The following is a 22,654-nucleotide window of genomic DNA, read 5'->3' as shown; positions in this document are numbered from 1 at the left end:
GTGTACATCAACTCTGTATTTCCTAGTTTTCAGAAGTTTGCCTGCATCACTGTGACTCTTCTTCCTGGTTTTCAGCAATCTCAGTTTAACTGAACTCAGTGTTCTGGATGGGCATGAGGCACCACTGGGCAACATTAACTCTGTGTTAATGAAATGTTTAGGTCTTTAACTGTTTTGGGGACACATCCAAATTTCAGAAAGGGGGTGAAATTTCGATGTCACTTCAAGGTCTGTGAGCTCTATTGAGGATGGTGAAGAGACTCCATCCATTGGTTAACAAAAAAAGCCAGTGGTGCCATTCTTAACAAACCTGTTTCTTAGTAGTTTTATTATCAGTAGCATCTGCCTATATCCTCTATCCATTGCAGTTATTAATACAGAGCTATCAAGCTGAATGAATTTTATACTTGCCACCACTGGAAAGCTATACATGGGAACACACAGTTAACTCAATTAGAACTTGGAAAGCATTCTGGAGAGAGAAAATGGAAAAATAACAAACCTAATGGCACGTAGAGCATGAATTAACCCACCTCCCTGAAATTAAACACACTAACTACCGTATACACTGCCAAATCCATCAACATAAGAGTGAAATTCTTTGAAAATCCTAAAACTGTCTTTTCATCACCCCCTACAACTGAATGAGATATGATACCTTTGAATATGGTATTTCAGAGCCTACACATACTAGTGCTCTGTGTTGGAGAACTTGAAAAACAGTTATACTATTCTCCATGCACACAGTGTTACATGAGGCAGTAGAGACAGTGTATAAAGTTTCCTCAAATGTATTATAGATATGGTTTAACACAGTCATATCTCACTACAGCTGGTATATTAAAGCATTTTAATATGATTGATTAAAAATATTGCCTCTTTTAAGCATTTCTGAAATGCCCCTCAACTATAGTTGGAGTACTAAATGGTACTTTAGACTGGTTGAAGAAGAGATCAGGTCAGAGTCTGCTCTCTGTCTCTTCCAGGATCTAGAAAGCATTGCTTGCTTTATCATTGTAAAGAGCTTTAGATCAATTGCATGTTATATTTATACTTCACACTTCCTGATACAAGGGAAACTATATAACGTGTGTTCAGGGCGCTCACCACAGTCATTGCATAACAACCAAACTGTTATTTTAAATGGCATCTCATGTAAATGGTCAGATGGTGTAACACTGACATAGAGTTCTATAAGACACAGAGATGGTGTCCACTTTAAACAAGCTGCTCCCTGTCTTTCTCCTGCATGGTCACCCATTTTTTTCCTCCTGGAGAATAAAGGTGGTCTGCCCATAGCATAGGGATGGCATTGCCATTTGGTGCATCTAGAATTACTTCAAGACAAGTATAGGGGTGTGTGTGCATGCATGTATAGGGGGTGTCTCCCAACCAAGCACAGGAGTGGAGCATTGCAAGGGGCCACCAGGTCAGACACAGGAGTGGGTGGGTGTGTGCATTAGGGAGTCCTCTAGGTCAGGGGTAGGTGTGGATGTAGGGGAGTCCCTCTAGGAACAGAGGTGGGTGTGCACTGGGGGCGGTCCCTCTAGGCCTGAGGAAGAGTTGTGGGGGACCCTCCAGGCCAGAGGTGTTTGTGGGTGTGGATCCCTCCAGCACCAGGGGTGTGTGTGCTTGTGGGGGGGGGGTGTCCCTCCAGCTCAAAGGGGGTGTGTGCATATGGAGCGGCTCCTCCAAGCCCAGCCCAGGAGGGTGAGTGTAAAGGCGGGGATGTTGCCCTACTCTTCCCTTCAGCTCCGACTTTGCGGGGGTCCCTCCTCCTGCGCATCCCTGCCCCTGGGGCAGCGCGACGGGGCTGCCCCAGGGACTGGAGCCGAGCGGAGGGAACGAGTCTCCCAGCCCGGCTCAGCAGCCCGAGCAGAACCCCCACCCGCCCAGCTCGGGCCCGACACCAGCCCCTGCGCGAGCCCTGCAGCTCGAGACACGCCTCCCCCCCGAGCTCAAAGCCGACCCCAAGCTCAGCTCCCCCCAAGCTCGGCTCAGCTCTCACCCTTCTTCACCCCCCCCTCCCCATTCTTTTAAATCACTTCCATCCAGTCCCTTGATTGGTCCCAGCCTCCTGCCGGGTCACGGGGCCCTGGTCCTGAGCCAATCAGCGGGCCGGATACTGGCGTGTGGGTCCGGCCTGGTTGGGTGCCGAGTCGGTGTGCGAGCCGGAAGGAGGAGGCAGAGCCCGGCTGCTGCCCTCCCCCCAGACGCTGGCGGAGCCTCCCCCCCCCTCCCACGCGCCCACCTCGCAGGCTGGGTCGCTCAGTCGCCTCCTTCTACCGCCGCTGCATATTGTCCGCCCGGCCCAGCCTAGCCCAGCCCTCCGCGGCCGTGCCCCTGCGCTCCTGCTGCTGAAGGACCCGACTCCATGAGCGCAGGGCAGCTCTCCTGAGCCCCCCCCCCGCCCCCGGCCGGCACCCCGCCTCCGGCCGCTTTCTCCCCCCTTCCCCCACTGCCGTGCCTGCTCTGTGCCCCCCCCTCCCCACACACGCACCCACCCACCCACCCCACCCCCTCTCCGCCTCCCCTCCCTCGCCTCCCCACTTCTTTCCAGCGCCTGCCTGGCACCCCAGCAAACACCCATCGATGGTGTAGAGCATCAGGGGCAGGTAAGTCTCTCACTTGCCTGCTGATGCTCCCCCCTCCGCGCTGGGTTGCGTGTGTGTGTGACTGTGGGGCAGAGGATGGGTTGGGGGGAGTCCGATGGAGAAGGAGGTTTCTTTCGAATAGCTTGGGTGAATTTGTCCGGTTTGGGGGTTTTTTTATTGGAAGCGGGGGGGAACCAGGGGCTTTTATCTGTCTGCATGTAATTAAAGGGGGCAGATAAAGTCTCCAACTTCTCTGCTGCTTCTCCCTCCCCTGGAGCGTTTGGGTGAACTTGTGAGGTTTGATGATGACTGTGTGAAGCGGGATCAGGCTACTGTGAACCTCGTGCATGAGTGGGGCGGTAGGAGGAGAATCGGGGGAGCCTGTGTGGCTGCAATTTAAGGGAAGTGTCCAGCTTGCGTGATTTCTTTCTCCCTTTGCCTGCTCTATTAGTGCCTGGCTGGATTGTGTGTTTTTGTTGTCAGTTAGTGGGGCTGTATGAACCAGAGAAGGGAAAAGGATGCTTCAACCTGTGAACATCTTGAAAGCATGTCAAGGGTTTGGCTGGGGGTGTGGGGAGAGAGGGAATTCTCAGTATTTGAATGTAGCACAGAAAGGAAAGGAAAGTTTCTGGCTGGATTATTTCCTTCTCCTGTCAGCTCTTGTTTTAGGAGAATCTGACTGAATTATTTTTGTGTCGCGAAATATCTTGCCTCTCTCAGTCTGAGGAGGGTTGTTGGAGGAGGGAACCTTTCAGTGTGAGGCATGGGGAAGTTGCAAGTGTTTAAAAAATAAACACACTTTTACAAATGTAAGAATCGCTTTACTTTTCCTGTGTCAGTAGGCACTATTACAAACTGCAAAATCTAAATTTTGATGCGGGAAATATTTTTTTCTTCTCTGCTTTCTGTGCTTTAGAAAAAGACTCAAATCTAAACAGAAAATCAGTGGGAGATAGACAATATTACAGGTTTCATTTCTGAAACTGGCTGTTCAAGAAGTTGCTGGGAGGAAAACAACCTGATTCATTACTGAAGTACCTCTTTCCTCAGATTTATTTTTGTATATTGGTTGCAGTTATTTTTGATTAACTGACTTCTCACACTGACTCTTTTCCTGGAAACTGTGAAGTTCTTGGAAATCAGAGGCTTGCAGGATTTTATGTACTCATTGGACTAGCTTTTGAGTTCAGATTTGCCACAGTGAAATTCTTTTGGGTTTACATTACTGTAACTGAGATCAGAATCTGGCATTTTGATTTTAGTGTTACATATGACTAAGAACACTTTGTTTTGAAAGAAACCTGAAATGGCAAGATTCAAAAAATATATTTCCTTTAAAATTTTTTAAAAAAAATCTGATTACTCAGTTGGAGGGAAAGTGTGGTAGGCTGTAAAATACAGACATGCTACATATTCAGTTTAATGTGTAATATGGTGGAGCTTTCTCGGTTTTAATATTGCAAGAAACATTTTTATGTTTTGTATACATAGCTTCCTTTTAGAGTCAGGCAACCCGTGGTGGTGAGGAGGGGAGAAGGGAAAATGGATTTGTGTAAAATAAATAAATAAAAACATCTGTGGGTAAATATTGCATAGCTTGGCTTTGCTGCTGTGTGTTTGCCCTGTAAATTACAAACAGGTTGATTTTAATGGCCAGGGTTGGGTGGATGGCAGCTTTGCGGCTCTGTTGTTGTTAGTTGGTGAGGTCTGGGGGGAAGAGAGGGAGGTAGAGACACACACAATGCCCAGGCTGGGAGCTCATTGTTCTTTCTCATTCACTCTCCCATATTTGGGACCATACTTGCACACAAACACAGTCTCTTGTGTTTTTTTTTTTCTTTCTTTTGAGCAATGGAGGATCAGGGCAGTATTTTCTATCCATGTCCCTTCCCCCCTGCCTCCTGAATGGCCTTTCTGTAACCTTGCAGAGGCGAAAGAGTAAATCGGAAACTAAAGGACACCAAAACGTTCAGCCTCTTCTTCCCTCCTCCCCTTCTCTGGGCTGGCTTCTGCTGCTGTTTCTTTTTTGTTTGTTCGTGACTGTGTAAAGATGGGATAGTGCACTTTACCTTCTGAGCTCATGGACTACTTCCTTTCACCTCCCCCCCCATCTACCCCTCCCTGAAAAAAATTTCCAGGGCAAGATGCTTTTTTCCCTGGATTTGTGTATCTCTGATTAAGATTTTTCTTTTGTGCAGGGTGGGGTGGAGAGAGTAGACGAGATTTTTATTGAGGGAGAATATTTTGTTAAAGACCATGCTTAAGGTTAATACAGTGAATGGAAGGGGATAGGTGCGAGTGAGGAGCTATGATTAGATTAAAAGGTGGTCTAAGGGTAGACAAATGTTTTGCATTACATTGCCTCTGTCTATTCTAAACTGGATGTGTGTGTGTAGCTTCTTGAATGGCTTTTGTTTTCTAGTGGCATTTGTAAATTGATTACAGTTACAGTGTGGTCTGAGGCTGCCCAAATAGGACAGGATTTGCCACTTGGCAACTCTGTGTGACCAATCCTCAGACGACTCACCAGTGCCTTCCAACTTTGAGGTGTGCAGAAGTCGGAAGAGAGGTATAAATATATGGGTGGGGAAGGAATGATCCCAGTGTATTTGGTCCTGTGAGAAGACATTTGAGGCACTACTATCAGAACTTTATGGATTAGTAGGGTAAATAGTGTGATGGCTAGAGTAGGGAACTGGAGTCAAGACTTCCACATTACATTTCTGACTTTGGCACTGACCTACTGTGTGTAACTGTGGCCAAATCACTTTTCCCTTCAGTGCCTGTTTCCTCAGCTTTGTAAAATATGGTGGCTGCCTCTGGATTGAGGATTTTTAGGAAAATTTTCCATGTTTTATCACAAGTGCAGCTCCAGTGGCGGTACCAATAGTGAGAGCACTAGTGTAGATCAGTCACAGGCACATTTACTGTTGCTGTTTCTAACCCATCTCAAAGCACGTCTATATGACATCATAAAAACCTCCAGTGGCTTTCTAATGCTTCACAACTTTCTATGTGGAGCTTTTTCTGGTGTTAGCTCCAGGCTTCAGGCTCCAGAGACAATCCTGGCAATTACAGGCTAGTAAGCCTAACTTCAGTACCAGGCAATTTGGCTGAAAGCATAGTAAAGAATAGAATTATCAGACACATAGATGAACACAATTTGTTGAGGAAAAGTCAACATGGTTTTTGTTAAGGGAAATCATGCCTCACCAGTCTACTAGAAGAATTATTTGAGGGGGTCAACAAGCATGTGGAGAAGGGTGATTAAGTTGATATAGTGAACTTAGATTTTCAGAAAGTCTTTGACAAGGTCCCTCCCAAAAGGCTCTTAAGCAGAGTAAGCTGTCATGGAATAAAAGGGAAGGTCCTCTCCTCTATCAGTAACTGGTTAAAAGATAGGAAACAAAGGGTAGGAATAAGTGGTCAGTTTTCAGAATGGAGAGAGGTAAATATTGGTGTCCCCCAGGGGAGTGTATTGGGTCCAGCACTGTTCAGCCTGTTCATAAATGATCTGGGAAAAGGGGTAAACAGTGAGGTGGCAAAATTCACAGATGAAACAAAACTACTTAGGATAGTTAAGTCCAAAGCAGACTGCGAAGAGTTACAAAGGGATCTCACAAAACTGGGTGACTGGGCAACAAAATGGCAGATGACATTACATATAAAATGATGGGGTCTAAATTAGCTGTTACCACTCAAGAAATATATTTTGGACTCATTGTGGATAGTTCTCTGAAAATGTCCACTCTGTGTGCAGCAGCAGCAGTGAAAAAGCTAACAAAATGTTAGGAATCATTAGGAAAGGGATAGATAATAAGATAGAAAATATTATATTGCCTCTTTATAAATCCATGGTATGCCCACATGAATACTGCATGCAGATCTGGTCACCCCTTCTCCAAAAACATATATTGGAATTGGAAAAGGTACAGAGAAGGGCAACTAAAATGATTACGGTTATGGAAAAGCTTCCATAATAAGTGAGATTAATAAGACTGGGACTTTTCAGCTTGGAAAAGAGATGACCAAGGAGGAATATGATAGAGGTCTATAAAATCATGATTGGTTGGTGTGGAGAAAGTAAATAAAGAAGTGTTATTTATTCCTTCTCATAACACAAGAACTAGTGGTCACCAAATGAAATTAATAGGCGGCAGGTTTAAAACATAAAAGGAAGTATTTCTTCACACAACATAGTCAACCTGTGGAACTCCATGCCAGAGGATGTTGTGAAGGCCAAGATAAGAGGGTTAAAAAAAAGAACTAAAGTTCATGGAGGATATGTCCAGCAATGGCTATTAGCCGGATGGGCAGGGATTGCTGTTAGGCAGAGACTGGGAATGCCCGACGGGATGATCACTTGATGATTACCTGTTCTGTTCATTCCCTCTGAAGCACCTGGAATTGGGTATTGTTGGAAGACAGGATACTGAGCCAAATGGACCATTGGTCTGACCCAATATGGCCATTCTTATGCTCTTAGAGTAACAGAGGGAGACTTATCTGAAGTTCCTAGTGTAGACAAGGCCTTTGAGAACCCTGGCTGAAAGATACAAGTGTGAAGAATTACTATTCTGGGGCCTGAAATGGTGACTGCATCTAGGAGAGGCAAAGCTGCCTTAGGTGCCAATCCTGTAATTGGATTTATTCATCCAGACCCCTTTGCACCCAAGCAGAGTCCCATTGACTTCATTGGGGTTCTGCACAGGTGCAGAAATATGTCCCCAAATATCTCATTGCAGGATAGGGGCAGTGAAAAAATAAAAAGGTTTTCTAAATGCTACATTACAGGATAAAACATGTGATTCATAATGATTTTCCTCCTGATTTCACTTCTGCTTAGTAACTGTAAATGCCATGTTCCTTGCTATGTCAGCATTAGTTGTAGTATTAACAGTTGTATTAATCATCAATGTGTGTTCACTTAGCATCTTGGGCCCAAAATGCATTTGTGCATCCTTGCAATAAAGGGGGTAGGCAGGCTGAGAGGTTACTTGAGTGATTTAAAAAATAAATTTAAAAATACTTGTCTTGGGCAATTGGGCAAGTAGAATTTTGCAAGTTTGCATTATAGGGTCTGTAGTGGCACAGCAGAACCTGTCTTAACTTATCAGCAGAGCTGTTAACAGGTTAAGTTTGCCTAGTGGTGGCTTTGGTTTCAAGGACTTCATCTTTAAAGGATACTGAGCTTCATTAACACACACTTAAATTTTCTCTGTGATGTTGGCATCTCAATACAATATTCAAAAAATTCAGCCATCAGAATTTTAATATGGAAAAAGTACTTGGTTATCCAATGTTGGCTCAGATCCTGCAATCACAGCCATGTGGGCAGACCCCTGCACCCACACAAGTCTCCACTGGAGGTGTAGGGTCTTAATCTTTATAAAATTCCATTATTTCAAATCAACGCAACTCTTGATTTGGTTTCTGTATATTAACTTTTCTCTTGTGTTGTAGTATGAAACCTCTTCATTATTATCTTATAACAAGAATTTTAAAATAAAACCCAATTCTCCTTACCTTATGCTTCTACTAATACAATAGATTATTAAAACCAAAATAATTTTTTAAAAGTATCTGTAAAGATGAGTAAAATGTTTAGTCTTGAGGGTAATTAACCATTGGAACAGCTTATCAAGGGTTGTGGCAGATTCTCTGTTACTGGAAGACTTTAAATCTAGATTGGATGTCTCTCTAAAAGACATGCTGTAGCTCAAGCACAGCTATTGGACTGGAAGCAATAATTAATTCAGGGAAGTCCCATGGTCGCTTTTATGAAGGAGGTCAGACTGGATGACCACAATGGTCTCTTCTGGCCTTAAAACTTCTGAATTGGTTTTCCTCTGTTACACTGTTCATTTGGTGCATTTTTCTTAGTTTGGACAACAGACGAATTAACTTTTTAAAAAATTCTATTTTTTTGCTTTCTGGTTCAGCTGACAAGCACGGTGCAGTGGTCTGGGTTGCAGAGGAAAATGTTTAAATCCAAACAAATGACATTCTTTAAAATATTTAAAGTACAACAAATGAGTGCTTCTATTTGTACATGATTTTGTACATGGTCTTAAATCTACACTTTCAATGTACACAGCTTGACAAATATCCCTTGTAAAATAACAAAATAAAGTAGGCTTTTTCGAAAGAGGGAAAATAAAATGGAAAGAATGTTATCTCCCGACACGATGGGACTCTGAAGTGTTGGAAGCAAAAAACAAACAGCAAAAATCCTGTTGATCGCATCAAATGCTACTTGTTTCATTTTTGTTTATTTTTTTGTTTACTTCAGTTCAGCTTGAAATGAGGTTTACAGTCCAATGACAATAAGTCTGTTCCTTGCAATGGAAGAATTGGAAGCTAGCTGCAGGGATGGCATCACTGTGAATATTAGGATGTTGTTAATAAGTTGATAAGAATTAAAATAAGGCACTTTTTGGAGAGGAAGGTGCATGGAACAGGAACCACAATGAAGAATTGTACTACTTACGTTGATTTCCTAGCAGCATTTTACTTAAGCTTTTATAATGCTTGTAGCTGTGCCCAACTCTTCCCTTCAAAGAGGCTGATGTATAAGCAAGGAAGAAAACAAGATAAGAATACTGTGCTGACTTCTTCTGCATTAGAAACATACCGAAGGAAGGGATTGCCGACAACTGAGTAAAAGACAATCTAAAATATTAGTTGACAGTTTCCATTTCAATTGAATGTTTAAATATAACTATTTAGTTAATTGAATACACAGAATAGTAGGTTGATCAAGAGAAAAGTAAAGCTAAAGCTGTAGCGTAGGTGGTGACTTGCATCACTGTTTCCTCTACTTAAAAGGGGGATAATGCCCTCCTTTATGAAACTCTTTGAAATATGTCATATAAGAAGTAAGTGGTGGTGGCTTTGTCAGTCTTTCAGCATGCTGGTGTTACACTTCTCTTGAAAGCGAAACTCTTAAAATGTAGTATAAAATGAGTGCTGTATGGATTTGGTAAGCACATCTATAAAGATTGCTTTAAAATTTTGCATGTACGTAATCTTAAAATAATTAATTAGTAGAAATTTAACTGTAGCAGCAGGTATCCTACTAAATTTTGCTCTGTTCAGTTTTCTATGGGTGTTGATTTAAAGCGTGAAGTAAATGAAGGAAAATCTCAGATGTTATAGTGAATAAGAACTGAAGTAACCTGGCTATTCATAGCTTTATATTTTGAAAACGTATTTTCTGTTAACAGTACACCAGTGCCTAGCATACAAAAGGTCCAGTGGTTCTGTTCTCCTATTTATCACAATGTTATTGAGACTAAAATGTCTTGAATCAAATTTTGGTCTATGATAGAGTATACTACTTCTGCTGAATATTTTAAGTACTTAATTCCGCCGGCTGTATAAAATTGACACTGTCGACTTGAAATCCAGTCAGTTGGGGGAAAAAAAAAAAAAAGAGTTAAAAGGAATTTCAGGTATTGCATCTGCCCTGAGTTTGCTACTAATTGTTTTTTACAGTCATAGTTTCCTATTTTTTTAATATATGTTCTTTCTCTCCCCTGTTGGGTGTGCTTTTGCCCCGTGAACAAGAGAAACTACTTAACTAAGGCTCTGATCCTGCAATTGGATCCACCTGGGTGGCTCCTGGCACTTGTATAGACCCCACCTTGGTATCACGTGGCATTCACATGAGCACAAGGGTCTCATTTCAGGTTTGGGGCCTGGCCGGCTACTGGGAATCATGACATTGACTGGCTATATACAAAGTGCTTTCAAATGCACAAAGTAAACAAACTGAAAAATTCTACCTCTTATTACTTACGTATATCTTGCTGCTAAATGTTCCCTGTAAAATAGTAAGCGAAGGCCTTCAGACAGAAATTATTTAATTTTTTAATTGATATTTTCCTCTCAAATATTTTGTGCTGTCTTCCATGCATTGTTTTCCTTTGTCTATATCAAACTTGAATTGTGCAGATAAGATGAATGTTGATGAAATGTCTTAATTTAAATTTCATCCCAAAGCACCTATAGTCTTGCCATCCAAAGTGATAAATATATCTAGCTTATGCAGACATTAAATATTAAGCCTACAATCAGATTTGTGTTGGTGAGCTGGGGCTTTGCAAGAGCCCCAGGGGTTTTACTTGTATGGCTCTTGTGACAGAATCAGAATTTGCTTTACCCATTACAGTAAGAACTCTCATGGAACTCCACCTTTGCTCCTCTAGTAACCTTTTTCTTAGCGTAAGTTTATGCCCCTTTGGGTTTATATTTATACACTTTGTAGCAGCTATCCTCTTTCTATCAAGACTGCATATATCTCATTGTGATACCATTTTAAAAGTGAACTGCAGAATTTAGTGTAGAGTTATTCACACGTTTATGTGTGAATACCCACCACAGCCTAATTAGTGACGAGCATCACCACATAAAAAGCTTCACCTTACCCTTATTCTAAATTCATTCTATCATCTTTGAAAGTCCACTGGCTTGTCTAGGTTAACAAAAGATGCCTTAGAAAGAATACATAATTTTAGGATGTCACATGCCTGAAAAGTTGTCAGTTGCATAAGACTTGTGGTATGTCTGCTGCTGTCCAAGAATGAGGCATCTCTAATAAAAATAAATGCCATGTCTTTATCTATCAAAACTAGTGTCCCCTTCAACCTCCAGTTGATTTTGAAGCGTAATCTTGATGGCACAGTATTTTGCCATGTTTCTCTGAGATCGTGTAAGTGACTCATTGTTTTAGACTTTCGGATATAAAAATATACCACATTAACTGTGACCTCTTTGGAAATTAGAGGGACAAGATGGGTGAGGTAACATCTTCTATTGAACCAACTTCTGTTGATATGAGAGAGTAGCTTTCAAGCTACACAAAACTCTTCCTCAGGTCTGGGAGAGGTACTTAGTGCCACAGCTAAATACAGGATTGAACAGATAGTTTAGCATAAGTAGTTAGCACTACATACAACCCTTTTGAAATGGCAGCTCTGGAAAGCGTCTAGCTCTCGGAATTGTGTAGAACTGCAATAATCTTGTTTTTCAGTTGCATGTGGCAGAACTACTAGCCCAGGAACTTGTATCTTTCTCCACTTTCTATAATTAAATTTAGCAGAAGTCTTCTAAAGTTTATTTCTGAACGTCTAGTGCTCTTCCATGAATTCTTGAGACTTTTTAAACTGTTTACTTTCCTGTTGAGTTTGCCTGTACCCATTTTGTGAATTACTTTAACCTTTTAATTTCTGGTTTGTCCGCTTTCGTTTAATTTCAACATGTGCCTGTTGACTTTATAGTAGCAGAATCATAGTCAGTCGGGCTCTCAACTGTACGTATTTATACATTTTGGCTCCCTTTCATTATATACTGACTCTTTCTGTGATTAAAATTGTTCTCTGGAAAATGGCCATCATGCAGATGCCTTACTTTCTGTTTTCTTTAGTCACAAAATTAATATTTCAAACAAATCCTTTTTTTTATGCCAAATCCTGGTCCTATTAATATTAATGGGGTCAGGTTTTTGCTTTTCAGCCTTGTTAACTTGAAGATGTAAATGTTGAATGAGGATCCCAAGTTAGAGAGAAATACAGTTGTATATAATGAGTAAGCTTAGAAAAGGCATGTTTGTGTGCGTAATGTCCGCTTGCTTGTTAGACCGTTTGTTCTTGTTCTTGCATTCTGGCCTGGCAATGTTAGAAAATGGGTTAGTAGGAACTGAATTTAAGGCTGTTTTAAATATGATTTCTTAATTCGCTATGTAGTCTAGCGGGAATGGGAAGAAGCATTGAATCTTACAGGTTCTGGAGTTGAGGCTAATACTTGGCATGCAGGAAGCAGACTCTGTGCTTGTCTGTACATTTAAACACTGTTTCTTAATTTGTTTTGAAATCCATTGAAGATGGTTCTTTGTGTGACTGGAGGATGGGTTTCTGTTGCATGGTCCCCACTTAAAATGCTATAGCAGTACAGGTGCGCCTCTGTAGCACTTCAATGTAAACACGGCTTACGCCAAAGGGAGGCGTTTTCCTGTCAGCATAGGTAATCTACCTCCCCAAGAGGCGGTAGCTAGGTCAACTTTGCGCTGTCTACACTAGGGGGCGGAGGGGTAGGTTGGCTTAACTGCACCACTCAGAGTGTGAATTTTTCACGCCCCTGAGCAAAGTAGTTAAGCCAGCTCAGTTTTCTAGTGTAGACCAGGCTTTAGCCTCTGCTCAGGGAGGAGGCTGGAGTTCCAGTAACCTGGCTTCTGCTACTCAGTTTGTTCGTATTTTAATAGAACTTTTTCATTTTTAATGTAATAAAAGCCATTAACAAGTGATTTCTTTTCTCCTTCCCTGATCCTGGAAACAGTTATGTGCTTGCTGAGTGCCAAGCATGTAAGTAGCCCACTAACTTTCATGGGACTACTCACCGATTTAAAGTTACATAAGCGTTTTTGCAGGATTGGAACTAGGATTCCCAGCATGAGTATAATCTACTTTGTGTCCTGTCCGTGTGCCACAGCCCTGATGGGAGGGTCCCCCTTTCAAAAATGAGAGGTTAGTTTAGTCTCCGGGGTCCAAGCAGTCTATAACATCTTTACTGAGCTTGCCAATCCACAGGGATCTGTGACGTGTCCACATAATCTTCAGATGGAGACCCAAACTCGCATTCACATGGTCTGCCAGTCATCAGATGGTCGCTGTTGATCTAACCCAGATATGAATCTGCAGCTTAGGCTGTATTTTCCCGAGAAGCCTAGTAGTTATACACTTAAATCCCATTAAAAGATAATGGGAAATGGTTGCCTAAGTCCCTTAGGTTCCTAAAAAATCCCAATCTTAGAAATGAATATTTTATAGCCAGTTACCAATCTCTTAAGCGATTCAGTCCCTCCTCTTTCCTTGTTTATTAAATTTTTAAATTTTTTTTCATGTTTCTTTGCTACCATTTTTTCCCTGTCACATTGGGATATGTTTTTCACAGGTATTTGTTTTACTCAGCCCTCTCATTTAAATTAAAATGTCTTTTCTTTAGTCTCTTTGACATATCTTTTCTTGTTACTGTTCCTTTTCCTGTCTGATATTTTCTCTGCTCTGAGAAGCAAGTTTCTTGTTGCTTTGATTTGTAGTTTTAATTTAAATGCCTTTTCTGTGCTTTTTAATTCAATTTTCTGCTCATTCAGCTCTTTGAGGTAGAAGGAGAATGGTGCTGGAGTCTAGGTTAACAATTTTTGCACAGCACGAGTGCACAGAATGGCACCCGGTTTAACACTCTAGCAGCTTGAATACAGGGCTTCCCTCTTAACTGCAGAGGTCTCCATTTCCAGTGAACTATTTGAGACTTATTCCCTGGTGACTGCTGGAATTTTTTTTGTTCAAACCCCATACAAGCCCCAGAGCACAATCTCTATCATTTACCTTTCTCCTATGAGTTCCAGAAGGGTAGCTGTGTTAGTCTGTTTTTAGCAAAACAGCGAGACTCCTGTGGCACCTGAAAGACTAACTTTAAAGACTAACGTGGGTTTCTGCCCACAAAAGCTTATGCCGAAACAAATTTGTTAGTCTTTCAGGTGCCACAGGACTCTCGCTGTTTTGCTTTCTCCTATGCTCGTTCTCCACAGGAGAGAAGGACTGAATTCTATTATATCTTGGTTGTGACTTTATTCTGCCTGTCTTACTTTGATATGCTTAGGCTCCTAGAAAATGAAGAAACCTGTCTGACAAGTTCCCTATAATTTATCATCCCTGTTGGGTCGCCACCCTTCTTGCATCCCCCTCTGCCCACTGTAATCCACTTGTACAAGCATGTGTTCTCTTACAGTGGAAACCTAAGGTTGATCAAGAGCCCAGTGGATCTCTCTGATGTTTTCATTTTCCTTGATGTTTGGCAAGTTGCTTGTCATGAACATTTGTCTGTCTTGAAGAGCTCAGCCAAAATTATGTGTGTGTGTAAGTGTATGTATCTCTCTTGAATGTCATTTTACAATAGGTATTCAGATATTTAATTGCTTGTTTAATCATGGTATTTTTGCTTTTAACAAAGCATGCATACAGCCAGTTCCTTACAATTGGAAGAAACAAAACCCTGGGAGGGAGGTAATGGCAATAATAGTTAATGTAAAGACAGCTGCTAAGACAACATATGTGCCCTTCTCTTTTATTGCGTACAGTCAACATCCGCTATAATTCATTTAAACTCAACTAGTCTCTTGAGAAATCTGCACAAAACTTTAACCTCAAATATAACAGAACAAATGATTTGTAACTGAGGAAGCATAATATGAAAATGGTGTTCGGGAGGATGACTACATTAAGCCCAGCAATAGTTTACATTCCTTACTATTCCTTTGATTGTATCTAAATTGATGTAAAGCCAGCCATTGGAAGTACTGGGCCTTGGTCTTTCTGTTGCTATTCTTGGAAGACTTCAGTTTTCTCCTGGTGTGTGTGTGTGTGAATTTTTTTGTTGTTGTTGCTTTTTTTGTGTGGTAATCTCTGCACTTCTTGGGATTTCTACTGTATCTTCATAGTCATGAATGAGTAGGTGCTCATATTGTCTTCTCAGGCAACATATATGCTATACATATCCTCTGTTTAGGATGTTTACCCATAAATAGCAACTTCAGGGATAAACTGCTGAGTTTCATAACAACCTGTACAAATATATTGGATTACACTCACCAGATCTGGATAGGTTTCTTATTGCTGGGATTGAGGGCACAGAGAGGGAGACTGCTGTAAGAACAGTACCCAAGTCAGGATGCTCAGAGTTCTCTTTCTCGATACCTTATTCTTTTGAGCATTTTTGTGTGTATTCTAATTGAAGCACTTTGCCAAGAGATTTTCAGTTTTCAGAGCAAAATTGTTTCCTGTAAAGGTCCATGTGGCATCTCTTCCACATCCCTTTAAGATATTGATGGCTCTCATCTGCTTTCTCACACCCGTATATCTACTGTTCTTAAATCCTGCAACTGTTTATACTTTTCACAAATAACACACTGGCTGCCAGTCATCCGTAATGTGGACTGTCTCTCTTATAGCCTTAAAAATAAAACCTTGGATTTCAAAAGACTGTGGAGGCTAGAAATATTAAAGCTGAAAAGTACTTGCAGAGCACCGCATGCTGTTTTTATACCTGCTATGGTGACTTGTGATTGCCCATTAATTTAGACCTTTGATAGAGCTGTCATCAAGGTGGGCTTCACATGTTGTCAGTGCTGTTCAGTGTAATGATTCCTTTAAAACGACCAGTATCAAAACAGACCCCAGCTTCTTTGAAGCTTCTGCAGTTTTCAGTCTTGTTTAAGACATTTCAGATTTGAGAGAGAAGACTTGGAGGGAAAAGGGCACTGAAAGGCTCTGGCATCTTGGGGAGTTGTCAGGTAATTGAACACCTCAAAAGAATTCAAGAGATGGGAACCTGACCCGTCTTTAATGTAGCTACAGTACAGTACCTAGAGGATATAGTTTTGAAAGCTGCCATAAGATGGGGCACCTTGTGTGTTTTTTGCTGTTTTTTAATTTTTTTCTTCCTGAAAACATTACAACCATCTTTATTGCTCAGGTGTTTGGACAGATAATTGATGCAGTCATCTTTGCCTATTAGTAGTATGTATATATGTACCGATTGACCTCTGGTTCTTGATGATCTGTATAGACAACTTAGTAAATAAATCTAAACATAACCATATGTGGTATTTTGCACTTAGAAATCACTGGGAGAAAAAAATTGCACTTAGTTATGTACATTTACAGTGGCAATTCTATAACATCAATTTGTAGAACATAATTTGTTGTAGCTCTGTAGACAAGGCATGGAAACCTCTGCTTTTCTTCTGGCTCAGTGCATTCTACAGTAATGTGTGATGGTGATATAGGGAAGATAAATGGCTGTTGAAAATGCACATTGGAGGTACTATATAGCATGTCAAGATCTTATGGATATCTGGTTTCCTGTACGAGGGGCAGGATCAACCTCTGTTCTTGTGCACATGCAGGGGCAGTTTAAGGCATGTTCTCTGGTGCCAGAAGCAACCAAGATAAGTAGTTCGTAGGAGAGAAGGAGACAGTGTCCCCTTTGATTTGGAAGGAAGGTCAAGTACTTAGCAGTTGGAGAGACATTAATCTGTAGGGGTGTGTGTGTGTGCGGCTGGAAAAGCCTTTTTTAAGGATTGGAGGTAAGTAAAGTTTTGGTAGCTATGAGCCGTGTATAGTCATCCACATGTCTTTTTGAGTGTCCGTTGTAAGAGGAATACTAGATTTGACAATTTGGATTTAGAACCTGTTGTATTATGAAAAGTTAGCTTTGGCCTAAGTACATGAAATTTCCTTTCAGTTCCTGCTTTTTCATCTCTATATGAAACTGTTTTTCTGGCCTCCACTGATGGTGATAAATTCAGGATCCAAAATTTCTTTGCTCAAAGTTTCAGTGACAACTTCATCTTTTATCTGGATCCAGTCAAGATAACTTTCATATTTTTGTAAAAATCTCTTTACTTGCTAGTTGGTTTTCTTGTGTGTTTTTAGAATTTTGAATCTGAAATCTGTTTCCTTGCTGGCTGGCTGGCTGGATAAATAATGACTTGTTTTAGGGTTGTTTGATCACTTCAAAGTTCATGAAAGAATTCCCACCTATCCAATGTTGGAATAATTTAGTAATTGTTTATTTTGGGTGTTCGTGATATTTGTATCACCACAGAATCTGGACAGAAAGGTATTTTGCTTCACCTAGAATTACTTGGGTTGTGGCTTTACTATGGTTTATGGTCACTTTGGATTTCATAGTTTTAAGTGGGTGTAGAACTTGGGTCCTATTGCTTCAAAAAGCCCATGTCTGTGTCACTGTTGCTAAAGGAGAATCTCCTTTATCTCTAGCAGTATTGGGGCTCATGGCACACATTTGAGCAGGTCTGACATGCTAGTCAGTAAATGGTAGTAGTGACACACGTTAACCAAAATAGCATATACTATACACCATTGATATAGGTGCATTATGAGATTTGTCTTCCTTTGAAGCATCAGGGGTTGGCTGCTGCCAGAGAGGCAGGATAACAGACTTGATCTTGAATGGCGTATCGTTATTTGTACTGTGCATTGTAAGGCAGCTCACTTTTGTGTGTGTGTGGGAGGGGGCACAAGAAATCTTTTGAACTTTTCAAAATAGTACGTATCTGTAGTTGTGTTGGTTAGGGATGTGACGAGGTGTGATCCCTGACTGAATAGCTATGCTGGCAAAAGTCCCTAGTGTGAACTGAGTTTTAACAACAAAGCTAAGTTTTTACCAATGTAGCTTGTTTCATTCAGGGGGTAGGAAAGCTGGAATAAGCTGAACTAGCAAAAGTGTAACTTTGCCAGTAAAAGCTGCATCCATTCTAGGAGCGCTTTTTCAGTATAGCATGTCCGTTTAGCTATACTGAAAATGCTTTACTGACAAAGCGCTCCTAGTGTAGACCTGGCTGTAGCTCTGTGCCTATAACTACTTAGGGTCCTTTCTGCAACTTGGGTATCCCTTCTTTCCTCTGAATCCTCTTCATTATATGTTTGAAGCATGTGATAGCTTGATATATGATGACAGTCAAACATGTCGGAGCCTTTGTTTTCCCCCTTTATCCTTGTTTTTTAAAGAATGAAATGCAAGAACCAAAATGAAACCATATTGCTGTTTGGGAAGCGTACTCAAGTTTGTGGTATATAATTGTGTGTTTCAGTTAGAACCCTATTTGATGCCCATCCTAGAGGATTTTGGAGAGCCTTAAGCATCTAAGAAAAAAACTGTAAAAAACCGAAATGGGTTAAAAGGAACATTTGTGCTTCCACTCTGCCTTGTGATTGGTAAATTCTGTTTTTAGTCTAAAAGGTTCACAGCTTTGATAAGACTGTAACAGTTTAAATGATTATATGAGGTGGGTTTACAAATAGTAAATGCTGCTTTTTACATCCAGAGAATTAGGGTTCCTATCTTACAAACAAACTCTGGTGATTTTACATCTGACAACCAAGTGGCCCATCTTCTGCATTTCTGGGAAGGAAAACTGCTTTCTTGTGTCTAACCTCATGGTAGCCTATAATAGTGAGCTATTTGGTACTGGATTTCCTTTTAAATAGGGGAATGCACAATTCTGTATAACATTTCAGTTAAACAATTTAAATAGGGCCTGATGCTTAAACCAAGGCAAATTATAATTTGTGGAAACTAATTTTTCTGTGTGAAATGGTCTGTTGGATGCTTCTTCAGCTCATTACGTGCACTCCAATTTGCCAGATTAACAAAGCTATTAATAATAGGCACTCTCACTTTTTTAGCGTGAAAGAATTGGTAAACACACAGCTATATATAATACTGTATTTTAATTAAACTTGTACTGGGTTTATCCTGTATTACCAGTTACTTCCTGGAAAATTATATTCATAAAAGGTTAATCAGTGGTTAAATGGAAGAGAATACATTTATGTTGGCATGTTAGTCAAATACTTGTTGCATACACAGTATTGGGTCGTGCTATTAATTTGCTAATAACAGCGGGAGACTAAAATGGAAGATACTAGATTGGGACAGGGTCTATGACAAGAACAAGCAGGTCTTTTTAAAGATGATACTTTCTAATGTGGGACAGGGTTAGATTAAGCGGCGTTAAATTTTAAAAACAACCTGTACTATAATAGTAATTGTCAGTGTTTCCGTTGATTTAGTCGTTACCTTGTTGCAATGGAACTACTTATTAATTGTAATGGCATGTTCTGAAAAATATTCTACAGAACACTAGAAAATGTGGGAATCACTTCAAAACATGAAGGGGATGAAGGAACATTGAAACTAGATGGCTGGATTAAAACAAATAGCTTCTTTTGCAGTGGACCTGCAAATTCTTGCTGTAATTTATATAACATAAACAATGTGTCAGAGGAATTGTATGCTAAGATAAATAGTGCGTCAAAATGTGGTGCTTAGTATGATTGTATTCAACTAGATCTGCTTAGTATTAACTGTGAAATATGTTGCGACAGTAATAATGAATGCAGTGGATGCCTTTGTGCTGTTATCAAAATCCATTAACAAGTTTTGCTGTGCTTGAATGCCTTTCATTGTTATGCTTTATGGTTCATACTAAAGCAGTATAAGTAAATGACATTCATTCTGTGCTGATACAGTTTCTAGATGCTTTACAAACAATGATGTTATTTTGATTAAACAACTGTTTACCTTTTTAATAATGGATACTAGGCAGGTTGTGTAGGTTAGGGTTTCTTTTTTTGGTTTGGAGAGGGTCTTAGCCAGAGAAGGGAGAAGCAAATTGACAGACAAAATGTTCTGGCAGGTTTGAATGTCACCTGATTATTTGAAGATTTACTGGGGAAGCTGAGCCTTCTGTGTTCTCAGGTAGAATGTATGGAATCAGATCTTCTTCCATTTTGTAACTTATTAATGAAAAACTAAAACCTGGGCTGCAAACATTCTGTGATTCTACAGCAGCAGAATCTGCCTCTTGTTGCATAATTCTCCAGAATCAAAGCTTTCCATTAAAAAAAGAGACCTTTGCAACCTTTATAACTATGAAAAGAACATCCACGTGTGAACAGTGTAAATCAGTGCAGTACAATCTGCTTGACTTTGCAAACAGCCTGAAACACTTGCTGTAAGAGAGGAATAACCTGCCCCTTTTATCTGTGTAGTGGCGACTCTGAAACCTGCTGATAATGTTGACATTTAAAGATAACTATTTAATTGCTAATAGTTCTGCTGTATATTTCTGCTAAATGTGTTTATCCCGCAATTTCAAACGATCATTTGGCTGGTATCTATTGCCAAAAGCCTGATCTCTCCTCTGTTCAGCTACCAACACTTCCAAGTTCCTTTCCCATTATACAGTGAAGTTACAAGTTGTCAGTACAAGAAACTTGCAACTCACTGAAAACTTATGGGAAGAGTGAAAAATATAATGCTTCAGGATTGCATTTATTCCTTTCATATTTAATGCACACAATGTTCATTTTCAAATTTAGCGTAAGCTGCTGCAGAAGTTCCAATCTGCCAAAAGACTACTACAGAAGTCAGGGGTCTGCCGCAGATCTTCGGACCTTTTAGTCACTGTGGAACCTTTCATAAGTTTAACATATTCAGAATCTTTTTTTTAACTCTGTAAGAAATTAAGTGCAGCAGGTGTGAATGATCCTCTTGGAGGTTAATCCTGTGGGCCAAATTCACCAATGGAATAAAGGAACAAATCTGAAGTCAATGGTGCTTCACTTAGGTATGCCTGTGGGAAACTGACCACCCATGCATGATTTGAAATCTTGGTAAAACTTTTGGACTATTAGCCTTGAAGAGGGTCTAGTCTTATATTTGATTGTATTTTCCCCAACATAAAATGTTACATAATTAGAACTACATCACTTCTGTCTTTGATTATGTCATCCCCAAGTGGTTAACTATAGTTCCTTCCCACCAAGAGAGGGAAACCTTAATAGCTAGAATTTGAGTATGTGATTCAAATGTATAGCGAGCAAGCTAGTTTCTAGAATCTACACTGTGTTTCCAGCAGGCCTTGGTAGTTAGCATCTTTTGTATGGTATCTGTGAAGAAAGGCCTGATCTTTTTTGCCCTATTGAAAGCAGTGAGATTTGTGTGCTGAAAATTAAGGATGTACATCGTGTTTGCAGGATTGAGGCTATAATGTGTTCTCAATGTGCCTAAAGAATTGGGAGCAAAGAATGTGTACATTAAAAGGAGAAAAATCCAGTAAATTACCATCAACTTGGCTTCTAAATTTAATCTTGTATGCTAAAATATGAAGTTCAATATTTCCTAACCTGCAAAATGTTAAATGATGATTTTCAATTATGAAAGCATAAGGGGGTTTAGAAGATACTATTTTCTGAGATTTAAAAATATGTACTGTAATACATAATGCAAAATGAAATTGTGGAATCATAGAGTAAGAATATAAAAATGGAAGCAACTGTAAAGTTGTGCCACTCTGACTAGGCTTCAATATATATACATTTTTAGCAGTAGATTAAATATTGATACCTCTTCTTTTCCTCTACTCCCCATCTGCTTTGAAACCCTTTACTCGGTCTCTTATGTTTTTGTGGAAGAGCCATTGTAACTTCTAACTATGAAACCGTTCTAACATTCTATAAATGCTAAAGTATTGATGGCAGAGCTCAATATTCATGGTTTTATGCAGTGAAGAGAAAAGACTAGTTAATTATTTCTATAAATAGGTGAACTGAAGTCTTTAACAGTGGAGAGGCAGAGAATTGTTAGGAAGTGCACAATAAATAATTTTCATACACGTGGGAAACAATGGAATGTCCCATGGTTGCAGCAAAATGGTACTCAAGATCAAATAAACTGTATATAGAAGGTCAGCTAGCAGGATGGAAAATAAATATGTAATTATAATATAAATCAATAACAGATGTTGGGAACCCTGGGTTATTAGGTTGGTATGAAAACTAGGAAACAATCTGTTCACTTGAACCATATGTTAAAATCAGTTCACAAACATGAATTATAAGCCATAGAGAATTGTTCTATTGTGGTAGGTGTGATCAGTGTAGATTTTCCTCTTAGGGCTAGGAAAGTGGAGACGCAAAGTATAGACTTGTAAAGAAATCATAATTTTCTGCCAGGACTGAAACAGGGTGAAGAATGCTTTAGTTTAGTAGTGTGATCTGTGGTTTCCTGCAGAAAAACATGATTATATTCTGAATGGTGGACTACAAGGGTGTTCTGCATATATGTGTTGTTGTGGGATGGAAATGAGCTGATGCACTGTTTTGATTTCCTAATCACTGGCTTGTGAGCATAAGCAGCTTTGTGCATCTCTTATGAGCAATTGTTATCATCCTAGATTTGAGTGTATTTAGCATAGGGTAAACGGGTTTATACTCTCAGATTGGACTCACTGGTGTCCTTTTCCTTGCTCCCGTTAAGTTTCAATATGCCAAAATCTTCTGGCACCTAACAAATCAAGCCCGTAGCAAATTGAAAATGAAAGGCAGTATAGCATGGTAATGGAAGTGGGTTTTGAAGGATAATGCCAGATAGTTTAGGCCCACAATTCAGGATTTGTTTCTCTTGGTATTAAA

The 22,654-nt window shown here is 40.2% G+C and overlaps 1 protein-coding gene across 3 annotated transcripts in view; it reads left to right on the top strand.

Annotated features, from left to right (window-relative positions):
• The first annotated feature begins 2,252 nt into the window (after positions 1-2,252).
• Positions 2,253-22,654, top strand: part of RERE (arginine-glutamic acid dipeptide repeats) — a 361,123-nt gene continuing 340,721 nt past the window's right edge. For all 3 annotated transcript variants that reach the window (XM_067567315.1, XM_067567314.1, XM_067567311.1), the window contains exon 1: positions 2,253-2,615. The gene's annotated coding sequence lies outside the window, so the exon portion shown is untranslated. The remainder of the gene's footprint in view (positions 2,616-22,654) is intronic.

Source organism: Emydura macquarii, unplaced genomic scaffold, assembly GCF_026122565.2.
Source record: "Emydura macquarii macquarii isolate MOO-44397 ecotype Brisbane River unplaced genomic scaffold, CSIRO-AGI_Emac_v2 contig_2768, whole genome shotgun sequence".
Taxonomy (NCBI): domain Eukaryota; kingdom Metazoa; phylum Chordata; order Testudines; family Chelidae; genus Emydura; species Emydura macquarii.
This window is presented reverse-complemented; position numbering and strand designations above follow the sequence as displayed.